At 32.9% G+C, this 13,190-nt stretch overlaps 1 long non-coding RNA gene across 1 annotated transcript; it reads left to right on the top strand.

Annotated features, from left to right (window-relative positions):
* Positions 1 to 4,941: 4,941 nt before the first annotated feature.
* LOC107877093 lies at positions 4,942 to 5,777 on the top strand. The gene is made up of 3 exons (XR_001676154.2): positions 4,942 to 5,140; positions 5,223 to 5,296; positions 5,387 to 5,777. It is a non-coding gene; the product is annotated as an uncharacterized LOC107877093 (long non-coding RNA).
* The last annotated feature ends 7,413 nt before the right edge of the window (positions 5,778 to 13,190 follow it).

Raw genomic sequence — 13,190 nt, 5'->3', positions numbered from 1 at the left:
TAGGGCACTCTCAAAAATAATGGCTAAAAACTCCCAACTATAATATGTCACCTAAGCTGAACCAGAACCAGAAGAATTGGACGACCCAAAATAGCTGCCTCAACTAGAATAACCAGAAGATAAACCCCTCAATAAATGACCACTACCCTGACCAGGGCGATCACTAACACAAGACTAGCCTCCGTCAGTAATTTGAAGCACTACATGAATAGGTATGCTAGGCTAAATTTGAGGATGATACGACTGACGTGGAGGATACCTACCCTGAAAACTATTGCCTCAAAATTGGGAACTGCTACGACTCACACTAAAACTACCCTGATATCTACACCTCTTGTTGTTGTCCCCTTGGGCCTCATGATACATCTCTTTCATCACCTGAGAAAAATTAGAAACCTTGGCAAAAGACATACCTGCAACAACCTAACTCTAAGTAGACATACAAAGAAAAAGTCTCAATCTTCATACAAAGCATCAAACCCTCTCATACTCAGTATCCAAAATAGAAGTAACGTGTCTAACAACTCATAAAAATAAGGTTCATACTCCACAACCATCATGGAGCCCTTCTCCAACTGAGACTCTTAGCACGAAATGAGTGAAAGAAGTAAAGAACTCCTAAGAATTTCCCGTAGCCTCCCAAAGTAGGAAACAAATGTCATCGTTCCAATCCATAGGACTCTACTAGACACTTTCTCTTGTACTCAACAATACTGAAGAAAACTAAGCTCTAATACCAATTTTTCATGACCCAATTTATGAGTCATAATGACACCGACTAAATCCCACTTGTAGGTAAGCCGAACAGTAACCCAAAGATAAATGTAATAGGTTAACTTAGTGGAAATTTACTCAAAGGGGCAAAAAGAAACAACATAATTTATAAATAAATAAGAGAATAAAAATAGTACAAAGGTAGCTAATCATAAAAAACCAATCTTATGATCTGGTAGAGCTAGTACAAGAGCATCTAGTAATAATATAACTTAAGTCTTAAAACAGTCAACACAATTTTGTCTTGAAGCTAAAGACTAGACATAAATAAGATAGAAGAAAATGGGAAACTCTAACTCCAAGAGCTTACCCTATCTCTAAAATCCCATGCAGCATGATCTATAGATCAACAGCGGCAACTAGTACTCGAATATGCTTAAAAAGGTACAGAAGTGTAGTATGAGTACCAAAACCATAGGTACTCAGTAAGTATCATCATCCGACTAAGCTAAATTATGATATAAATAAGATAAAACGCAAGATAACATAACTAAGTCAAGGTAGAGACAAACCTAAATCAACACCAACACTGCTATACATAAATAAGTAAATAAATCAAAAGAATAATATAGCATGACATAAGGGATCAAACACATGCAATTGTAACTACAAAATTGACCCTCATAAGCCAACTAGTATGGAAAGTAAATAGTCCAACGCAAGCCCCCATAAGCTTGGTGGATATAAATAAGATAATACCACCCGAGCCATCATATCTCAACTCTCAATATACCCCTAGAATCCATTTATATCATGCCTCATTATAAACATTTCCTCATTTTCAGACTTGGTTAGAATTACTATTGTTAATCTCGTACCCCGATATTGGCATATTATAATAAGTATATCATCATAGTATAATGTGTATATCCAGACTCGAATTGATAAATATAATCAATAATCGGACTTGAACTGGTAAATATATCATCAATATCATTATTGTTTTTTGGACTCGAACCAAGTATATATCAATATATAAATATAATTAATTGTATTATCAATATCACAGGTAATAGCATAATCAATAGAAATTAAATCTCACATCAATCATCATAACCATCAATTGCTAAAGTTTTTCAATATTACCTCAATAAGAATTTTTAAGATGTACAACAAGCGTATAAAAGTCTACAAGTGCTAACATGTATCTTAGCCTAAGGTGGGCCAAGGGCCCATGTCTAATCCTCAAAGTTTTATTTTAGGCAAATTCCACCCTAACTAGACTAAGATTTCTAAATCCACTTTTAGATGTCAACTAAGTCATCATTATCCTAAGATAGAAGTTTTGCCTAAAACATGAGCAACTAGATCAATTATGCCTAAATTATGGTTTTCGGGTAGCCTAAAAGGTTCAACTAATCTTAAGTATTACCATTCATCACACCATTTGTGAATTAGCTCAATCTAATAAGGGGATGAACCTAGCCTACCTGGATGTCGAAGAAAGCTCAAAAATCTACTAAATCATCAACTTTTCCTTACGAGAAGCTTTCACAAGGTGCCAAGCTATCAAAACCATAATTTAATCATCAACACGAGCCTAATGATACCCATATTGCACCATTGTGCTTTGGATCCAAAAATCATACCAAAATCCTATGTAGGTCCCATTTATGAAAATTACATTTTTGAAATCAATCCAACACTCCTTTATGCTCAAGGAGTAACTACCCTCAAAATAGGTGAAATCTGAGCTACTTTGGGGTTAAAATCAAGCCTCCAAGTTTCAGGGATTTTCAAAAAGAAAAGGGAAAAATCAAAACTTGAAGGAATCTTACCATAATTGCAAAGGAAAATTATGTAATAATAGTTAATCAAGCTCCCCGAATCACCCACAAGATTCAATCCCAAGTTTTTCCTCTCTTTTAAGGTTTTAGTCTCTAGAGAATGGGTGAGAAATGGGAAAAATGAGCTGAAAGAGGTCTACTTATACCCATTCTAGGGGCTCGGGTGTCACTATCGCGACCTGAGCCTCGCGATTGCCACATATTTTGGTTGTCCATGCTAGTACCAATTGGGACATATTCACCACGATCATGACACTTAATGACTACCAAGAGTATCACGATCGTGACCCCTAGCATCGTTATTAGCGATTGCACTAAATACAGTTGAGATTTCAAATTTCCAAGTCTCCGCTAGGCCCTCGGGATTTATTCAGAATCTCATATATGCAAATAGACTATCCAAACATACCAAATTCAATATTTCAAACTCAATGCCACAGTCAAAATTTCCCTCTAAGGTATTTTGAAGGAAAAAAGGGTCCCACATTCATTTCCCATTTTCTTAAGTTTTCGACCAATAGGTCAAATGAGCCCGAGTGCTTCAAAACCCAAACCAAGAGTCCACCTAGACTAACATCAATATTCCAAAACTATTGGAATAGTTAGAATGTTTTGCCCGATAGCCATTTGAAGCCAACGAAGGCTTAAAAATAGGGAATTGGCTCGAAAAACCAAACAAACTATTCGATACCCGAGTTGTTAATTCCAACAAGTTATAAATGATATGGAGTAGCTATAGAAAAGTTCTAACAGTAAAAATAAGTGAAAATATGAAAAATGACCTGAAGGGTCATTAGATAAATATAAAGTTAACTATAGTTAAATCAATTTGTTTATTACTAGTGATGATTTAATATGAAGCATTTCACATCAAATTAAACAACTAATCACTTTATTTAGGAAGAATATACTTGTTGATCATGTAATTATTATGTAATTCATTGACATTGTAATGGAACTTATTAATTAAAAGCTAATTATAGTAAAATAACTTTGTCTATTTCTAGTGATGGTTTAATGAAGTATTTCACATCAAACTAGTCAAATAGATATACATATCTATTACAGCAGATAACTAACATGTTGCAACAGATGACTTGTCTATTGAAAATAATCAGATAGATATAGACATTTGTTGCAACATATTGTAATTTATTTCAATAGGTTATACACTTAGTTTATCATGTAATTACTACATAATTCATTGAGATTATAATTAAACTTATTAATTGAAAGCTAATAATAGTTAAATAACTTTTTTTATTACTAGTGATGATTTAATGAAGCATTTCGCATCAAATTAGTTAATTAATCACTCTATTTAGGACGAATACACTTAGTTAATCATGTAATACTATATTATTCATTGAGATTGTAATTGAACCTATAAATTGAAAGTGAATATAGTTAAATCAATTTATTTATTGCTAGTGTGGTTTAATATGAATCATTTCACATCAAATTAGTCAATTGATCACTCTATTTAGGACGAATACACTTAGTTGATCATGTAATTACTATGTGATTCATTCAGATTGTAATTGAACTTATAAATTAAAAGTTAATTATAGTTAAATAATTTTTTATTACTAAACATGATTTAACATGAAGCATTTCACATCAAATTAGCCAATTGATCACTCTATTTAGGATGAATACACTTAGTTGATCATGTAATTAATGTGTAATTTATTGACATTATAAGTGAACTTATTAATTAAAGTTAATTATAGTTAAATAACTTTATTTATTACTAGTGATAGTTTAATGAAGCATTTCACGTCAAATTAGTCTAGCAGATATGCATATCTGTTACAATAGATACCTAATATATTGCAACAGATGACACATCTATTGAACATAATCAAATAAATATAGACATATGTTGCAACAGTTTGCAATCTGTTGCAATAGGTTATATACTTAGTTGATCATGTAATTACTACATAATTCATTGAGATTGTAATTAAACTTATTAATTGCAAGCTAATTATAGTTAAATAAATTTATTTATTACTAGTGATGGTTTAATGAAGAATTACATTAAATTAATCAATTGATTACTCTATTTAGGACGAATACACTTAGTTGATATGTAATTACTACTTAATTCATTGAGATTGTAATAAAACTTATTAATTAAAAGCTAATTATAGTTAAATAACTTTATTTATTACTAGTGATGATTTAATGGCGCATTTCACATCAAATCAGTAAGCAGATATAGATATATGTTGCAGCAGATGACTTTTTTTTTAATTTAATAGTGGTATTTTACTAATAATAATAAAATTAAATATTTCTACATTTTGTGGACCACCCAACTAAAAAATAAAGCAATGAAATTGGGCTTATTTTGGGTCCAGCCAATTGGTGAAAACCTGATCCCTTCACACATATATAAAGGTGATTAGGGTTTTCTAAAGCTCTAGTTTCCCTCATCTACCGTTTAAGCTTAGTCTCAGGTGAAAAATAATGTTGGCTCTTCTTCTGAGTCTTCAATATTTGATATTGCTTCTTTGGGTCATCAACACAGTGCCCTTGATTTGCTCCTCCTCTTTATTCTTCAGCTCTTAGAAGTATTCTTTTGCCTCATTGCTGATTTCATGCATTGTTTGTTTCTTTCTCCTTTTTTGATCTGATTTGTTGCTTGTTTGATAGACTTCGTCTGAGTTCTCTGGTGGATGGGATGTTTTTTGCTTTTTGGTGCTAAATCGAAGGGTCTAGACCCCTAGGTCAGTTTGCGTGGCCAAGTAGGTATTGCTGTTAGCTTCCACATCTTATACCTTTGCCTTGACTATATTGACCTGCTCATTTCTTTGCAGGTATGGATCGGATGGAGAATTTGGAATGCTCGGACCCGTAACTGCTTGAACATGAGGCTTACACACAGGTGTAATAGTTGCATAGATATCCAGTGACCCTTTCCCTTTACTAAGAGTCCATTTTGATGGTTGAAAGTGTATAGGCTAGTCAGTTTTTTTATTATTTTATGCCCTTTGGGTATGTAAATACTAACAGTGATGACTACTTTTTGTAAATATTGTAGCCTTCAACACCTTGCTCCCCTTTTATCCTCTTTTTGTTGTTATTATGATGTAAGGACATTGAAGTTTGTCATTATTTAGGACTTTCTTTCTTTGTTGTCCAACTGTTGGAAAGATGTAAAATTGAACTCCTCTTTATCTATGGCAAGATTTGCATATTAATCAGCCAGTTGGTTTTCTTCCCTTATTATGTGCTTAAAGTATACCTATTTGTCTTTCAATATTGAACTGATATGATCTTTAGTATCTATTAAATTCCATGGACATTGCCATTCATTAGTCAATACCTTCAACATATGCATTGAATCTATTTGAATAATGATTTTGTTGAATTTGGCTTGACTATAATGATTTGTTGCTCTGAGAATTGCATATGCTTCTGCTTTAGTATTTGTAGTATCTTCAATTCATGCACTTTCTACATATATCAAATCATTTTTTGCATCCCTTAGACAGAATGCATATGAACTGACCCTTGGATTACCCCTTGATGCTTCATCAGTATTGTACTCTATCCATCCCACATATGGAAATTTCCATTCAATTTTAATGAACTTCATCTTCATTCTTCTTTGCTCTAACTCCTTCTATATGTATGGCCACAATAATTGGAATACTTTTCTAGGGTTCTCACTTTAAGTAATAATCCAATATTTTTGGTAATATTGAATATTACTTTATGAGTTGACAAAGCTTTTCCTTCATGTTTTTAGCTATTTCTTCTCGTCCAAAATTCCCATAGTATCATACTAGGAATAGCTTGATAATAAGCTTTAGTCCTTCCATGTATCTCAGTATTTCACCATATGAGAATTAGTTCTCTGAGACTGTGACCTTTCCCTATTATAACTGCAAAATAAGAAAAATAGGACCAAGCCCTGTTAGTAGTAAATGATCTTAGAAACACATAACAGAGTATTTCCTGATTAAGTGTAGTGCAGCACCAGCATCTAGTAGGACCTCTATTCCCCATCTCCTCAACTTTTCTTCCACTGGAATTTTTCCTTTCCACATCCTCTACATCAGAAATGCCATTTTAAAAGGCATTCCTTTGACCCATATATTGTTGTACATTCGATTTACCTCTTCCCTTTGTCTAATGAAGTTCTAGGCTGACTTCACTGTAAATTTACTTGTTCCCTTTGTGTAATAAAGTTCTAGGATGACTTCACTGTAAATTTACTTTCCTTCTCCTATATCATGTTTGGTAATCTGATTGTTCGGATAATATAATCTGCCAAATCCTTAGAAAATAGTTGATTAATCACCTGTACATTCCACTTTCCTCCCTGTATTACATCTTTCACCTGCTGGTATCCTGTATCCCATTATCTTGAGTTCTGCACCGTAGTATATAAATCCTCTTCCCTGATCAAATTATTAAACCAGAGGCTAGAATTTCCTCATTTGATTCTCCAATAAATTTGATGCTCCACTAAGTCCCTTGCCTATAATATTTTCTTTCATACTTGTGTTCCTTCTCCAGTTTTCCACATAATTTTATTTGGGTGTTGTTTTTTACAATACTTATTAAGCTATATCTACTCTATATTGAGTCCTTTGTTCTAAAATTCCACCACAACTTACAAAACAACGCCATTGATACATCTTGAACCTTTTTTATCCCCAATGTACCTTCCTCTTGTGGAACACAAAGGTTATTCCATTTAACCCACTATTTGTTCTTCCCTTCTATATGACTACTCTAAAAAAATTGAGCAAATATTTTTTGGATTATAGTTATCACATTTAAAAGAGGGTTCATCACAAACAAGTAATGTATTGGAATGCTTTGAAGCACATGTTTTATCAGTAAACCCTTCCTCCAAATGACAATAGTTTCCCTTTCCAGCCTTGTAATTTCCTACTAATTTTGGTCATTATTGATTTGTAGTAATCCTTCTTTTTTCTCATATGAAAAATTGGGCATCCAAGATATCTGAAAGGGAATTCTTTTCTCATTATCCCAGGAGCCGCTTCAGCTATTATCACAACACCATGAGAGACTCTTTTATGTAGATATAGAGAACTCTTCTCCTTATTGACTTTTTTACCAGAAGTTCTTTCATATTTCTCCAATGTTGTAGTCACCTGCTGCATTGTGTGAATTTCATATTTGCATACAATAATTATATCATTTGTAAATGCAAAGTGGTTTACCTTTGGACTCCCCCTAGGCAGTCCAAACACCTTAAAATCGTTGGACTGCATCAATGACTTTTGTGCCCTCGACATTACTTCTGCTGCAATAATAAAGAGGGTGGGTGATAGGGGATCTCCTTATTTTAATCCTCTATATGACTTGAAGAAACCTTGTGGTTGTCCATTAACAAAATAGAGTACTAATTGTTTCCAACAAGTCTATATACCATATCTATTAGCATTTCACTAAAACCCATTTTTCTTAATACTTTGGTAAGAAAAAACCAGTCAACTCGATCATATGCTTTCATTATCTCTAACTTGATTACCAGATTAGGAATCTTACCTCTCTTTCTGATATCTACAACTATTTCTTGCTCCATCAATATGTTCTCTGTTATACTTCTTCCTTTCACAAATCTTGCTTGTTCTTTTGAGATTATATCTGGTAGCACTAATTTAATCCTCTCATGAATAATTCTTCAAAATATCTTGTTCAAGAAATTACTCAGTGAGAGTGGTCTCGCGTCTAAAGAGGTGTTAATCACTAACTTTTTTGGGTAAAATTACCAAATTTGTATGTGTTACAAAGTTAGGTAATTTAAACCCACAAACGAAAGCTAGAACCATATTGTGAATATCTTTTCCAATAATCTCCCTGCATCTTGGAAAAAATCCCCTATTATGCCATCTCTTCCTGCATCTTGGAAAAAATCCCCTATTAGTCCCATTACTACTTGTTGGACTTTTAGAATGTCAGGAATCCTGTTTAGCTCCTCTATGTTGCTTTGAGACTAATGTAGGTAATTTATTCAGTATTTCAAAGTTAGTATTATCCTCCCCCTTTGAGAACTATTCTTGAAAAAAATTGGTTGCCTTATCCGCAATCTGTTATTGATCCTCTAACTAATCCCCATCATAATTCTGTATTCTAGCAATCTTCAGTCTACTTCTTCTCCCTTTCACTATTTCCTGAAAAATATTACCAAAGTATTCTTTGCTTCACTTTGTCAAAGCTGTTTTAACCCTCTTCAATTTAAGATGAAAGATGATGAATGGATTCCCAACTACATCCGTATGCCAATTATCCTTTATCACTTCCATACAATTTTTTTTTCAGCCACATATTTAGAAACCTAAAAGGTTTATAAATATATTCATCTGTTGTACTGAAATAAATCTTCAAAGGACTATGATCTGATCCACTTCTCACCAAATGCTCTACCTCTAAAAGTAGGAAAAGATCATGTAACTTATCATTACACATAACCCTATCCAATCTTTTAACGATACATTCTCTATTTATTCTTCTATTCCACCAAATGTATTTAGTACCCTTAAAACCAACATCTTCTAGTCCACACGGATTAATACAATGATTGAAATCATATGTCTCAGCTATTATCACTGGAAGGCCTCCTAATTTCTCTTCTTCACTAACAATCACATTAAAATCTCCCCCTACCAGCCAAGGTTTCTGAATTGATTGAGCCATGTTCTTCAAAGAATCCCAGAGTATTAATATCTCATATTGAGAACACTTAGCATAAACTAAAATGACTACCACCGTAATATTAGTCTGCTGATTGACTAATTTAATATTCAAATATTATTCCTTATACTTTATTACCAAACATTCCACTACATCATCAATAAATACCCAGGTCTTACCTGAAGAATTAGTTGTTACCTGTTTCATTCCTAATCTCTTCTTGTAATCATCTATATTATGTTTGTCTTGGAATAGTTTCATTAAATCAATGAATGAAAACTGATGTCTCTTCTGTAGTGTATAAGTCTAGTGAATGCTTTCTGTGTATTCACTGGTCTGATATTCCATATTAGTGCATTCATTTAGACTTATTCTTCATAGAACTCCTTATCTGCATTATTGAAGATTTAGTTCCTTTTTCCTTCTTCTTTCTTATTCCTTTATTGGATTTCAATTGATCTATTTGTCTAGGAGATAAGTTTTCATCTCTTCCCACCTTTTTAATGGATTTTCTTAAATCTCCTTTATCTAGAGACAACTTATCTTTATTACAGTACTCAACCTGATTCTCGACCTGTATTGCTAACGGTAAAACATTATCCACCACTTTTTTAGGTACTTTCTCATCCATATATTTCACCATTTGCAGTTCATTTATGTTATATTATTGATGTGCTTCTTTCTGCCCTTTTTTATTTTTATGGTCTGATTTGTCTACCATGCTACTATCCATCTGTTGATTCTGCTCTACATGTTCCCCCTCTTTATTTTTCTCCTCTCTTCTGATTATTGATTGAATCCCCTTTCATAATTAGTGATTTATTTTTGAAACTGTTCAACACCTATTCTTTTGTGGCAATGCACCAACTAGGTCAACTTCTACTTACTCTTACACAGCTCGATCTGGTCTGATTCATAGTTGCCATATCTACTGTTAATGGTTTCCCTACTGCTGAAGCAACTGAAAAAATTACTTCTTTAGCAAAAAGGTTAGGAGGTAAATCCGGCATTGATATCCACGTTGTACCTATAGTTGTTTCTATATTAGGCTCAAACCATGCATCTCACTTCAATGTCCTCATCTTCCAATACATCTCTTTGGATTTTATATAATACACAACATTTGATATCATATTCACATAATCCTTCAATATACTTAATTGAATGAGTATTTGTCTTGAATCCATCACCTCAATATTACAATCTCCCTTAATACCACATTGAATGGGTATACTCTTTCTCAACTCCATGATGTCAGGTTTACTGTAAGAAAACTTACCAATTACTGTGAATTGCAAATTTTCTTGTATGATCAAGCTTTTAACCTCCGAAGACTTCTAAGTTATACTTGGTTCGCCTTCAATCATTACAATAGGTTTTGGAGGGAATTTTTCCCTACTACTTTCAGCATTTCTTGGTTTGAACAGATATGCATATATGAGCTTTTTGTTCGTCTCTCCTACATTATCTGAACTACTTTTGTCTTTCTTTTCATGTATTTGATTCACCGGTGAGTTTACCCCCATCGAAGGTGGTGGCCATGGAGGCCGAGCTCGTATGGAAATTAGGTTTGTAGGTTTAGGGTTTTAGCCAGAGAGCTTTTATGGGAATTAGTCTCAGTAGATGACTAACCTGTAGCAATAGATGACTCATCTGTTAGAAATAATCAAACAGATATAGAAATCTATTGCAACTGCTATAATCTATTGCAACTGGTTATAATCTGTTGCAATAGATAATACACTTAGTTGATCTTGTAACTACTACATAATTTATTCAAATTGTAGTTGAACTTTTTAATTAAAAGCTAATTATAGTTAAATAACTTTGTTTATTGCTAGTGATGGTTTAATGAAGCTTTTCACATCAAACATATGTAGAGTATGCCGGAAATAATCAAACATATTTTTCATGCTAGTGATGGTTTAATGAAGCTTTTCACATCAAACATATGTAGAGTATGCTGGAAATAATCAAGCATATTTTTCTTCTGCTGCAACAAATGCGTATAGTTATTTGATTATTTTCAATAAATTAATCATTTGTTGCAACAGATATAACATATATTGCAACAAAAGTTGTTCCCATGCATACAATAGTTGTTGAACCATAAATAAAAATATATTTTATCTAATAAATAACATATATTAATAACTAAAATCAGTAAAATTATCAAGTTCATAACTAAACTAACAAAAAATTTATTTACTATTACAATATTATGGAGCATTTCGATCCGGACATACAATTTTTTCGTGGCCAACCGACTTTCATATAAAGAACTTTTTTTCTTGTTGGAAATGATTTGCTGATTTCACGCATCCTCTTCATTCATCTTCTTCTGGGTTTGCTTGGGTCAACATATAGAGGAGGTATTTATCTTTCCATAATCTCTAAAGGACCAATTCAAGAATCTTTAGGAGGCACCAAAGTAATATCCTCATAATATGTAATTATGTATTTTTTTCACTGAATAATATGGAGATGAGTACTCATAATCTGATTTTCAAATTGTGCACCATATTGGGCTCAAAGCATTGTCATAGCATATGGACAATGTATTTTATCCAAGTCAAAACTCTACATGTGCAAGTTCTTCTTTAAAAATCAACCGTGGCAACATCACCATGATCTTTGATACTGAATTTGTAATTGGCTATTTGTTGAGTCAATAACTTATTACCTGAATTGATGTACTTTAATATTTGTTTTTCCATTTAAGGAACAAGTTGTCTAGTGAGTTGACTAACTCCATATGCCTCACGTGAAATAATTTTGCTAACCTCATATTTATCTCGTCAAATAGAGCGACAATGAAAAATTCTCTTTCAAGTCAAAACTCTACATGTGCCTCATACAACAACCATAATGAGCTGAAGAGTAGACAATGGAAATCATCTTTATGATACTTGGATGTCTATTAGTAATTATACGCAACTCATCGATATCATCTACATAGCTTCTCATTTATTCAACATATTGATATGAGGCATCACATTTCTTGTCTACTACACAAAAAGCTACTGAAAAGATGTGATTTTCTGCATCTTGTGGCACTGTCGATAACAAAACTCCTTCATACTTGCTCCTCAAGAATATTTCATCGACAATTATGACTTTTTTTATTGAATACCAAGAATCCAAGCCTCATAGGGTATAAAAAAGTACTTGAACCTTTTATTTTCATCAACCTATAATACTGGCTTACTTCTAGAATTTACAGGCTCAAGCATATAATGGTACACATTAAGTATTGCATACCTATGCTCATGTATTTTCCTAATCAAAGACTTTGTAATCTCCATGCCCTTATAAATCTTCTAATAACTCACTTTACAACCTATTTCATTACAGAGTTGATTGATCATATATCTTGTAGACGGGCCTTTGCCTTTAGGAAAACTTATTTTGAAGTATTTACCGATGATCTTTGTTGTGGCGTGCAGCTTATGTCTCGTAATATGGTCTGAACCATATGTGTGTTACTTTTCATAAGTTCTAATGTAGAATCTTTCAGAACTTATGAATTTCACAGCCCTCAGCCACCACTTGCACTTCGAATGTGCACATCTAACAATACATACTATATAAATTAATCACCTTCTTGAGTTTGAAATCTTTTTTCAAGCAAGCAATATTCTATGAAGTGACTAGTTCTTCCTGGTTCTTGAATGTCAATCCCTTGAAAAAATCTATTTCATCATCTTGAAGATTGCTCAACTGTGTTGATTAAGAACTACCTACTGTATTGCTCATATAACTGGTGTAGGTGTTTGGTCCTCCTCCACTTCATCTCCACTCCAATCATCTAAAATATTTATGTCCATACCATCCAATTCATGGGTTAACATACCTTGTTGGTCTTGTTCTATATTCTAATTCTCTATCGATTTTTCTACTATGTATACCCTTAAAATGGGATTAGCTACATCACTCGGATAAGCACAT

This window comes from Capsicum annuum, chromosome 7 (genome assembly GCF_002878395.1).
Source record: "Capsicum annuum cultivar UCD-10X-F1 chromosome 7, UCD10Xv1.1, whole genome shotgun sequence".
Taxonomy (NCBI): domain Eukaryota; kingdom Viridiplantae; phylum Streptophyta; class Magnoliopsida; order Solanales; family Solanaceae; genus Capsicum; species Capsicum annuum.
The sequence above is the reverse complement of the archived record's forward strand: the minus strand, read 5'-3'. Positions and strand labels throughout refer to the sequence as shown.